This window comes from Globicephala melas, chromosome 6 (assembly GCF_963455315.2).
Source record: "Globicephala melas chromosome 6, mGloMel1.2, whole genome shotgun sequence".
NCBI lineage: Eukaryota > Metazoa > Chordata > Mammalia > Artiodactyla > Delphinidae > Globicephala > Globicephala melas.
The window spans coordinates 39,163,017-39,175,425 of NC_083319.1; the positions used below are offsets into that span (position 1 = coordinate 39,163,017).

Sequence of the window (12,409 nt, forward strand, 5' to 3'; positions counted from 1 at the left end):
AATAGTCTATAATTACTACAGTTGTGCTTTTCTCTGTTAAAAAAAAAAAAACAACCAAAGATACTCCATCTGCAGATTCTACTTGTCAGGACCTTCTCCTGTCCAACCTTCCTTTTCTAAAATAAAGGCTGGTGGTCCTGCAATTACAGTTGCCAATTCCTTAAGTGCCGTTGGATGTGAGTAATCAGGCCCTGCTGATTTGAATGTACTGAGCTTTCTGAAGTGCTCTTCAATCACTTCTTTCCCCTTGTTTGCCTTTGTATCTCCAATAAGATAGGACTTAATCTGGTTTAGTTTCCTTATCATTGCTGATTAAAAGGAAAAAAAAAAACGGCTAAAAACACAGTGAAAGCCTTTGCTATTAGTTATTTTTTAATAGATTTTGTTTAGTAGTAATTGTTAATAGTTTTGTTAATAGTTTTAATGGTTGTATTTGCATCCTGTAAATTCCTTCTGGTATTCTTCCTTCCTTCCACCCCTCCCTCCCTGCTTCCTTCTTTCCCTCCCTCCCTTGCTGTTTCCTCCTTCCTTCCTATCTCCCTCTCCTGCCCCCAACTCTCTCTTTTTCTTAAATTTTTTATAGAGGGTGAGGTGAGAAGGGAGGAAAAATGAAAGAGGCAAAGAGCTCCATATAACTTTATGACAGAGATATTTATTAATCACCAAATATCCATGTGCTCCCCCAAATTTTCCAGCCTCTTTATAGTTGGGGCAAGAGGCATATGACTAGTTCTGGCCAATAGGTACTTAAGAGCCATGAGTTCCCCTTGTCCTCTTTCCTCCTGCCCAGGTGAGCTGGGAGCCACATGTTCCAGATGGTGCACCAACAAAATGCAAGTGGCCCGAGTCATCACTTTGGTAACCAAGACCCCTGAGTCATCATTGGAAAGCAACAGTCCTAGAGAGCCAGAAGACGCCCAGAGGCCCATGTGTTAAGCTGCTAAGATTTAGGGGTTTATTTTTGCAGCACCGTCTACCTTATCTTCACTAATACAGTACCAATTTCTGGACAAGTCAGATTAGGTTTTGCCAAGGGAACAAATTAACCCTGAAATCTAAGTGGCTTAACATAACAAAGGCTTAATCCTTACTTGTGGTATGTGGTAGCTAGTCTCCAAAGCGGGCTCCCATGACTCTTACCTCCTGGTAGTCACACCCTTGTCTAGTCACCTCCCAGTCTGTCTCGCGCTGATCCCATGACTCACTTTAACCAAGAAAATGGAGCAGAAGCCTTAGGAAATCTTGACAGCCTCTGCATTTGAAGTTACTCATGACATAAGAAGTCTGACCATCCCACTGCCAAAGAGAGGCCACACGCAGATGGCTGGAGAATGAGACTCCACGTGGAGGAGCACTTAGGTGCCAGACCTCAGCAAAGAGGCCATCCTCAGTCAAGCTTTCCAAGGTCTCCAGCCCCAGCCACCATTTTGACTACAACCACATGAGACCCTAAGTGAGAAAAGCAGAAGAAATGCCCAGTGGAGCCTAACCAACACACAGAAATGGGAGATAAAACAATAAAGTGTTGTCTTAAGCCATTCTGTATGGGATGGCTTGCTGGGCATCAGTCGCTCACCGAAGCATGGTACACATCCAGTGTTGGTGTAAGGGGGTTGAGCTCCACACAGACATTCATGGAACCATGTTGATACAGGTCCTCCCACCTTGTATCTGCACCACTGGTAACATGTGACCTCCTTTATTGGAGTGGTGCAGTGGCAAGGGAAGAGAGGGCTGCTGGTTGCATACCAACTTTTAAATGCTTCCATCTCTGTTCCCAGTCCACTGGTCAGTGAGAAATGTGGGGGAGTAAATGGAGAGTCAATGGGCATTAAATGTCTCTGCTGCAGATCTTGCCACCTAAAATTTGTCTTTTTTTCCCCCTAGTTTTTTAAAAATTTATTTATTTATTTTATTTTTGACTGTGTTGGGTCCTCATTGCTACGCGTAGGCTTTCTCTAGTTGTGGCGAGTGGGGGCTACTCTTCGTTGTGATGCATGGGCTTCTCATAGCAGTGGCTTCTCTTGTTGAGGAGCATGGGCTCTAGGCACACGGGCTTCAGTAGTTGGGGCGTGCGGGCTCTAAAGCGCAGGCTCAGTAGTTGTGGCGCACGGGCTCTAGAGCACAGGCTCAGTAGTTGTGGCACACAGGCTTAGTTGCTCCGCAGCATGTGGGATCTTCTTGGACCTGGGCTCGAACCTGTGTCCCCTGCATTGGCAGGTGGATACTTAACCACTGCGCCACCAGGGATGCCCCTCCCCCTAGTATTTTTTAAAATTAATTTTTATTGGAGTAGAGTTGATTTACAATGTTGTGTTAGTTTCTGCTGTACAGCAAAGTGAATCAGTTATAGATAGACATATATCCACTTTTTAGATTCCTTTCCCATATATGTCATTACAGAGTATTGAGTAGAGTTCCCTGTGCTATACAGTAAGTTCTTATTATCCCCGTAGTATTATAACAAGGTTTATCCAGGAGTCATCCAACTGGCTTTCCCATAATTGTAACCAGTGGTGTGCAAGACTGGCTCATACAGCTCAGAAGAGCCCACTGAACATGTCTCCTCCCAATTCTGCATTCGGTGATGCCATGTTGGTAGCATGAAATCAGTTATGGTGGAAATATTTACATCACAGAAATTGGGAAATGCTGTAAGTCAAGACCCTCCTACTCCCAGCCTTGGTTAAGCCGGTTGTTAAATATTTACCAGACCACTAGTTGTACAAAATCCAAAATATACCTATTATTCAGGCTAGCCCTATATTCATGCATATTCACTTATTATAGGTAGAATTTTGAAAACTTGCCATCAATGGTGTTACCTTTCTATTCCACAAATCAGACAACAGGCTGAACCCATAAATTGAAGAATAGTGTACACACCTGAGTAAACTTTATTAATAATAAAAAAGATGACAATTTGAAGTTTCCTATATGTAATCAGGATGTGCATATTTTTATAGTTAACTTCATTCTAGGACAGTACTGGAAGTGCTGTTATAAAGTAAGCATAGAACATACCTATTTTCAGCTAGCATCAACAAGGATTTTATCATTCCAGTAATTACTGCATCTAATAACACTATCTTAGGTACTGATCTATTCTGGAAACTTCAGTATCTTTTAGAGTTTATAAAAGACTAAAATCTTTTCTTTTAAGCCTTGCTGAAAGAGTTAATTCAACTCCCCGTTCCAGGTCACCGACTCTTCCTTTCCTAGCCTTCACCCTCTACACACACAAAGAAAGGCCATCGATAAGGTTCAAGCTTCTATTATGGGATATGAAGCAGTAACATTTGAAATAGCACCTTGGAGGTCCGAAGGAGTTAACACATCTTTCAGCAGTGCATACTTTACAGCTCTCGAGTATTTTGGACCCTGAAAACCTGATTATTTATTAAAAGTATGAGCAGAGTCCAGTTTGAGAAAAAAGCTCATTCACCAAGCAAGAAAGGATATACTTGCAAATGACATTTGAAAATAAGATGCCGAGAAACTTTCTGCTACAAACAACAAGGGATTTTTACTTAATCCACATCTAATTATACGGCAAAATTAAGGACAAGATGGTTCCAGAATCAGGGAGACAAGTCAACTTTAAAATACTGTTTCCTGGGCAGAACCCAGTGAGACCACCTATGGATAAATTTGATGTTCACTAATTCAGAAGAAAAAGAAAGAATTCTCACTGTATGCAGAAACCAGCATATTTTCCATCACAACGCTGATAATCTTATGGGAACTCTGATACCTTTTTGAGCTTTTGGGATTACTCTATATGTTAATCAAGGTTCTTTTACAAGTATGACTGATTCTATTTTCTAAAGATGTCCGCATTAATATACATCGCATGTTCTTTTCACGATGTGATGGTAACATTCCTTCATTGAGAGGCAGTGGCCCTTTGAGGCTGGGTGGATCTCTGTAACTTCCTCCACAAATAGGATGAAGTGGAAATAACACCGCGTGACTCTGGAAGCTAGGTCATAAAAGGTGATATGGCTTCCACTTGGCCCTCTCTCCCTGAGAACTGTACCTTTGGAGCCCTGAGCCTCCAGGGGAAAATCCATCTACCTTGAAGCCACCATGATAAAGAAACCATAGATGGACAGAGAGGTTTCCACATAGCTCCAGCTCTTCCAATCCCCAGCTGCTTGAGTCTTCCCAGGCGAGGCATACGTAAGGGTTTAGACAATTTCAGCTCCTGGCCTTCAAACTACCCCAGCTGAAACCAAGTTGTAGTGGAAACAAGCTGTCCATGCTAAGCCTTGCTCAGAGTGCAGATTTTTAAGCAAAATAAGTGGTCTTATTTTAAGCCACTCAGTTTTGGGGTGGTTTTTGTTACACAGCCATTGTAGCCGGAACAGCAAGTAACAGAAGCCCCTCAAGTTAGCATTATCAAAACAGTAGAGGTTATAGTATAAAGGTTCAAGAGTAGCCAATGGTGCCCCAGAAGAAGAGGCGCAGCTGGGTCTCAGGATGGTTTGAATAGGAACTAAATTAGAAAACCAGCAGAGGCCAATCAGCTACTTTGCTCCAGTGCGGTCTCTTTTTCTCCTCCTGTCCTCTTCTCCAGTCTCTTACTTCCGGGCCCTCATCTGTCTCCCTGCACATCTGCTTCCTTCTCCCTGCAGTCAGGTGTTCTGTGCTTCTGCTGCCTATGGGGCAGTACCACAGCTCTTGAGTTGTATGTCCTTGGTTTAAGAGACCAGCCCACGCTAACTAGCATCCTTTCATTGCAGTGATAAATTCCTGGGAGAGAGGATCTAATTGGCTGGCCTTGAGTCCGGTGTCTGCTTCCAGCCCCCTCAGTCAACAAGGGGAAGGACCACATGTTACCAACATGGTTGCTACTCCCAACCCCCAACCTCCTGGGAGAATTCTTAGAAGGGGGGCGCAGAGGCTTCTACGCATAACAGCAGACCTTATATAATTCTTGAGTTTTAGAAGGCATTTTGGATGTTTTTAGCTGTACATAAAACTCTACCATGGACTCCCCTTTAATTTGCTTGTCGTTTGTTTACAGACCTGCTTAGGTAGGTGGATACAGCCTCCTCCCCACTCCCATCCCATCCTCATGATCTGAAAGGGTGCTTCTGGATCTCCACAACAAAGAAGTGGATTAGGTTGATGTGACCTCAAGGAGGCTGAACTCAATAATGAACCTTTTTTATTTCATTTTTATTTTTTGAGGCCCAATTTGTAATGTGAACTTGACTCCTTACTTTACTACCTTTTAGCTGTTAGGGCCTCTGAGCAACTGGGCCGATTAGAGATCACAGAGGCAGTCAGGGAAACTGAGGACTCTTGATGAACATTGATAATTTCCCCCCTAATAAACATCTCCTTTTGCCAACTAACTTATGGTATTATAGATAAGGATAGAGGTTGCCCCTGAGGGAAGGAGAGACTGCTTGGAACAGGGCCTGGCCCACAGGAAACAGTGTTAACTATTATTATTACTACTATTATTATTAGTGCTCTTAGACTATTTCAAAATAAAAGGAAAAAGCATGTCTACTCCTGCCTTTTACTATTCCATTCACTCCAACAGAACCCACTGCAATTAAGCATACGTTGGTTGAATGCCTCTATGTGCCCGATCCGGGCAGAGCAAACACTGAAGGTATATTTCTGGCTGTTCCAGGTCCCCCACTGCAGAGACCTACACCCGTGGGAGGAGTTCTAGGCTGGCCACATCCCTGAAAGGTTCTGTGATTCATTTCTTCCCTGGGTCACTGCTGTTCAAAGTTTTATACATTTCTGTCCTGAGCCAGTGCGAACCGAGGGAACTCCTCTGGCTGGGTTTCCTTATGTGGAACCTGGCCAGGGGGAGGTGAAGCAGGATGGATTTGCTCTGTGTTTGTGTTTTGCTGCAGTGGTTGTGTTATGTTTTGTTTCACCCCGGCACCAGTCGACTTTACCTAAACAGAAACACCCTGTGTAGTCTTTTGTAACACCAGTATTATTTTAAGGAAACACAAGGAGGTGGGACAAAAGAAAATGGCCATTAATCAGAACTCCAGTCCCATGCAGCGCTCTCTCCAACAAGGTGCCTTTAGAACAATCCACGTTGAACAGTTGTCTAGAGGTCATTTGTAACCAAGGCGCTCAGCAGTGGACAGGACCAAAAATGATTACTTACCTCCTTCAGGACTCATGGTCACTGTCATCTCCAGTAACTCCTGTTCTGCAGCTCACTTCTAGCACTGCATCAACAGATGAGCCAGGAACCCACTGAAATGAAATTGGTGAAAAACGTAAGGGAAACATTGCTTCTAATTAGGCAAGTCTAATGCTCTAATGATTGTCAAAACCAAAAATGAAAACAAAACAAAAAAACCAAGACCCTGAAGCAGTGTTTTTTCATTTATTTCCTCCCTCCCTTCCCGAATAAGCAGTTTCCTGAGACCACCTTGATATATGTTCCTCTTCCCCTTCAGATACAGAACTGGGTGCTTTTTGCAGCTTGGTTTCTCTCCTGTCCTTACCCAAGCGGGTGCACAGCTAGGGAAGGGGGCAATGAGAGCTGGGGGAAGGAGGGCTGCAACTCGGCAGTGAGCAGTGGATTCACCATCCCCCTTCCCGCTGCACTGCAGCCGTGGCATGTCGGGGGTGAAGAATCTTACCCACCTGGTTACTTCCAGGCAGGGTCATCAAGTGCTTTAAGGGCATGGATTCCAAGCCAAAATGCTTGGGTTTCAATCTTGGCTCAGCCACTTACCTTGTAGTTTGACCCCTCTCTTGCCTCAGCTTTCCCATCTATAAACTGGGGATAATAAGACTAATTACTTCTTAGACTTGTGGTGAGATTAAATGAGTTAGTACCTGTGAAACACTCGAAACAGAGCCTAGCACGTATTAACCACCCAGTAAATGTTAGCTATTACTATTATCACCTTGGAATATCTCCAAATCATAATTATGACACAACATCATTATATTATATTGTCTCCAAGCTGCATACCATGAAACCAGCAATATGCAAACATCAGCTAGTCCTTTTACTATTTTAGTTACTAAAAACTTTGTTATGTGATCCAACGGGAAACACCTTGGGCTGACTGAAGTCAGTAAAGACTAATGTGAAGTTCCAGGATTCCATTTTGCCAGTAATCCTACTTCTAGGAATACTTTCCATGGGAATTTTGAGATACACAAGGACAAAGTACAAACAAGCTCACTGCAGCATTATTTATATGGTGGAAAACTGGACACAGGCTACATGTGGAACAATCTGAGAATGATTAGGTTAGGGACAGCAAATACTACAAGTACTACATAGCCATTAAGAGGGGTGCTTTTGATGAATTTTTATGATGAGGAAATGCATATGAAATAAATGTTAAGCAGAAAAGCAGGCTTCAAAACTGTGTGCACCAATTTGTATGGAAACACAAAAGACCCCGAATAGCCAAAGCAATCTTGAGAAAGAAAAACGAACCTGGAGAAATCAGGCTCCCTGACTTCAGACTATACTACAAAGCTACAGTAATCAAGACAGTATGGTACTGGCACAAAAACAGAAATATAGATCAACGGAACAGGAGAGAAAGCCCAGAGATGAACCCACGCACATATGGTCACCTTATCTTTGATAAAGGAGGCAAGAATATACAATGGAGAAAAGACAGCCTCTTCAATAAGTGGTGCTGGGAAAACTGGATAGCTACATGCAAAAGAATGAAATTAGAACACTCCCTAACACCATACACAAAAATAAACTCAAAATGGATTAAAGACCTAAATGTAGGGCCAGACACTATAAAACTCTTAGAGGAAAACATAGGCAGAACACTCTATGACATAAATCACAGCAAGATCCTTTTTGACCCACCTCCTAGAGAAATGGAAATAAAAACAAAAATAAACAAATGGGACCTAATGAAACTTCAAAGCTTTTGCACAGCAAAGGAAACCATAAACAAGAAAAAAAGACAATCCTGAGAATAGGAGAAAATACTTGCTAATGAAGCAACTGATAAAGGATTAATTTCCAAAATATACAAGCAGCTCATGCAGCTCAATATCAAAAAAAGAAACAACTCAATCCAAAAATGGGCAGAAGACCTAAACAGACATTTCTCCAGAGAAGACATATAGATTGCCAACAAACACATGAAAGGATGCTCAAAATCACTAATCATTAGAGAAATGCAAATCAAAACTACAATGAGGTATCACCTCACTCCAGTCAAAATGGCCATCATCAAAAAATCTACAAACAATAAATCCTGGAGAAGGTGTGGAGAAAAGGGAACCCTCTTGCACTGTTGGTAGGAATGTAAATTGATACAGCCACTATGGAGAACAGTTTGGAGGTTCCTCAAAAAACTAAAAATAGAACTACCATACGACCCAGCAATCCCACTACTGGGCATATACCCTGAGAAAATCATAATTCAAAAAGAGACATGTACCACAATGTTCATTGCAGCTCTATTTACAATAGGCAGGACATGGAAGCAACCTAAGTGTCCATCAACAGATGAATGGATAAAGAAGATGTGGGGCTTCCCTGGTGGCGCAGTGGTTGAGAGTCCGCCTGCCGATGCAGGGGACACGGGTTCATGCCCTGGTCCGGGAAGATCCCACATGCTACGGAGCGGCTGGGCCCGTGAGCCATGGCCACTGAGCCTGCGCGTCCGGAGCCTGTGCTCCGCAACGGGAGAGGCCACAACAGTGAGAGGCCTGCGTACTGAAAAAAAAAAAAAAAAGAAGATGTGGCACATATATACAATGGAATATTACTCAGTCATAAAAAGAAATGAAATTGAGTTATTTGTAGTGAGGTGGTTGGACCTAGAGACTGTCATACAGAGTGAAGTAAGTCAGAAACAGCAAAACAAATACCATATGCTAACACATATATATGGAATCTAAAAAAAAAAACAGGTTCTGAAGAACCTAGGGGCAGGACAGGAATAAAGACGCAGATCTACTAGAGAATGGACTTGAGGACACAGGGAGGGGGAAGGGTAAGCTGGGACGAAGTGACAGAGTGGCATGGACATATATACACTACCAAAGGTAAAATAGCTAGTGGGAAGCAGCCGCATAGCACAGGGAGATCAGCTCGGTGCTTTGTGACTACCTAGAGGGGTGGGGGGTGGGGGTGGGAGAGGGAGGGTGGGAGGGAGACGCAAGAGGGAGGAGATATGGGGATGTATATATATGTATAGCTGATTCACTTTGTTATACAGCAGAAACTAACAAACCATTGTAAAGCAATTATACTCCAATGAAGATGTTAAAAAATAAAATAAAATAAAGTAAAATAAAAAAAACAAAAAACTGTGTGCACAATAGGATCTCATTTGGTAACTATGTACGCCCATTTGCAGAGAAAAAAGTCTAGGGAAATGCATCAAGATGTTAACAGGGCTTCCCTGGTGGCGCAGTGGTTAGGAATCCGTGTGCCAATGCAGGGGACACAGGTTCGAGCCCTGGTCCGGGAGGATCCCACATGCCGCGGAGCAACTAAACCCATGCGCCGCAACTACTGAGCCTGTGCTCTAGAGCCCACGTGCCACAACTACTGAGCCCGAGTGCCACAACTACTGAAGTCTGCGTGCCTAGAGCCCGTGCCCTACAACAAGAGAAGCCACTGCAGTGAGAAGCCCATGCACCGCAACAAAGAGTAGCCCCCGCTCACCACAACTAAAGAAAGCCCGTGTGCAGCAATGAAGACCCAACACAGCCAAAAATAAATTAAAAAAAAAAAAAAGATGTTAACAGTGGGGTTTCCGACAGGGGAAGAACTCAGTACATGGTTTTTATTTACATTTCTTTATATTTTTTGGTGTCTCCATGTTTTACACACAAACACAAATTATTTTTACATTTGGGGAAAACAGTAAGTCATAAAACCAAAACATTTAATAAAGCCTCTTTCAGAAGACACACAGTGGACTAACAGGAACTGAACACTTGTTTCCTAAACTCCTAGGTTGTTTTTTTTTTCCTTAAGCCCCAAACAACACCATATAAAGAGACAGGTGTTGCTAACCCTTCCACTTAGCTTTGCTTTGGAAAGAAAACTATGAGAAATCTCAGGTAAAAAAGAAAAAAAGAGAGAGAGAGAGAGAGAGAGGGAGGGAGGGAAGGATGGAGGGAGGGAAGGATGGAGGGAGGGAGGTGGGTGGGGGCAGTTAGAGAGGAGAGCAAGGGCAAAGGAAACAACTTGGGTAGAGGATACAACTTGGCATTGACTAATCAGGACCATTTGTTTTCACAACATTGGGTAGAAACATCCTTGGTCCAAAGCAAAATGGAAGAGAGCCATCTATCAGCTCTTTCGGAAGGAGTAAAAAAACCCAAAAACTTCTGCGGTTAAAAAAAAAAGAAAGAAAGAAAAAGAATACTAATGCAAACAGGACATCAAACAAGGCCAAGTAGACAAGTAACAGAATTCCCATGCCTCTGCACGCAGAACCTTGCCAATAAACCACCCATTCTGAGTCCTACACCTAAGGAAAGATTATTAAGAAGAGCCCACTCTGAAAGGGCTTGGAAAACATCAGGGAATGACAGTTTAAATTGCAGCCCACGTAACACCATTCAGCCCAGGGCACAGGTACTGCCCTCTGCCTGGGGACCTTGCCCCTTCAGCTGTATGCTCAGGAGAGGGGGCTGTGCAGGAGCTATGCCTCGGCCTGAGAGGCAAAATTAATAAAATTAGGATTATTTATGATGCAGGAGTGAGTTAATAATATTTTTCAAGAACCTGAAGGATTTATGTAGAGGAACTGCTGTTTTAGTAACTAAACCCTTTTGGATGGACTCCAAGACAAACCAGACTTGTCTGGCTTCCGCCCCAAGTCCCTCCACCTCTCCCAGTTTCTCCTGGCAAATAATCTCTTCTACTTCACTGGAGGGTGATGGTCAAGGAGATGACCTTCCTGGCTGCTTTATCAACCCTCGCCCCTATGTCAAAATATCTCCCAGCTTCTCTCTTTGTTCCTTCAAATCTCAAAGTAAGAATCAAGAGGGGAGGGGATGCCTTTTTCATGCCAGGAGCTGGCAGACACATTACCTCATTTAATTCCCCCAAACACTTTGTGAGGTAGTCATAATTATCCCTGTTTTGCTTGTTAGGGGATAGAGGAAATTTATCCTTTTAGCAGCTGGTAGGAGGATTCCTCTTGGGGACAGAACCATCTTTGTGGGGAAATGTCTTGACCAGCCTCTTTTGGCTACAACGGGGTGTATAGGGAAATGGGTGGAGAAAGGGGGGTGTGTACTGTGGGCTCCGCACTCAGAAAGAAGGGAGGTAGAAGCAAGAGGAGGGGAGGAGGTTTAGAAAAAGACTGTGTGGGGCACCATATGATCCCACGCTCAGAAGTATAGCTCTTCAAATCTCCAGTAAATTTACTCAATTCGTGAAATGCTTGTTGAAAGAGAATTTTCTGAATGGCCTTGTTGGCACAGGGTGAAACAGGAGCCCCATGTGTTTTACTTGAGATAGTGGCAGGTGGTTCCATAAGGAAATGTTTCCTAAATCAAAGAGTAGGAAGGTCCCACTTGACATCTGAGTTACATAAAGGAGGGGTAGCCGGGGGCGGGGTACTGAGGCTCAGAGAAGTTAATCAACTTTCTTAGGGTCATACAACAGTGATGCGTACACTAGCGGAGGCAGAATCGAACCCAGGTCTGTGTGTCTCCAATGTCTACTTTTTTACACTGTTCCACGGGATGCACTGAGATGGCTTTTTCCTCCCCAAAGCCAACTCTTCCACGGGTGTACTCCATCTGCACATAGTAATAGTAGTGAATATTTATTGAGTGCCTACCACACCCCAGGCTTTGTTGCACGCATTAGCTCATTTGGTGTTCACCATGTCACTGTATGTTTGAGAGGATAATTATTCACATTTTAAAATATGGGAACTGCTGCTTAGAGAAGGTAAGACACTGGCTCAAGCTCCCACTGCTCTAAGTGGCGAAACCAGCATTTGAACCAGACTGTTGTGTTCTCTCATCTCATCCCTTCCCACCTCCTTCAAGAATGATTCCTCTCATTAACCCACCTAATTAACCCATTCTCTCCCTACCTCACCCTGGGCTGCACCCTGGGCTGGGATCTGGTGGGGTTTGTAGAGGCCATGCAACACTGAGCTCAAAAGAGGCTCTCACGAGCTCAGGTCAAAGTCACTGTCCACAGCTCAGGCTACTCGTATAACTCAGAGGTTGGCAAACCTTTTCTCTAAAAGGCCTATCAGTAACATCTTCAGCTTTATGGTCTCTGATGCCAACTACTCTGCTGTTGTGACGTGAAAGCTGCCACAGATGTAAATGAATGAGCACAGCTGTGTTCCAGTATGACTTTATTATGGACACTGAAATTTGAGTTTCATACAGTTTTTTTTTTTTTTTTGTGGTACGCGGGCCTCTCACTGCTGTGGCC

The 12,409-nt window shown here is 43.5% G+C and overlaps 1 protein-coding gene across 1 annotated transcript in view; it reads right to left on the reverse strand.

Moving 5' to 3' along the window:
- Window positions 1-12,409, reverse strand: part of LOC115863900 (spermatogenesis-associated protein 31D4-like) — a 201,975-nt gene that overhangs the window by 166,085 nt on the left and 23,481 nt on the right. Inside the window, exon 2 of the mRNA XM_060300808.1 lies at window positions 6,149-6,240. The gene's annotated coding sequence lies outside the window, so the exon portion shown is untranslated. The remainder of the gene's footprint in view (window positions 1-6,148; window positions 6,241-12,409) is intronic.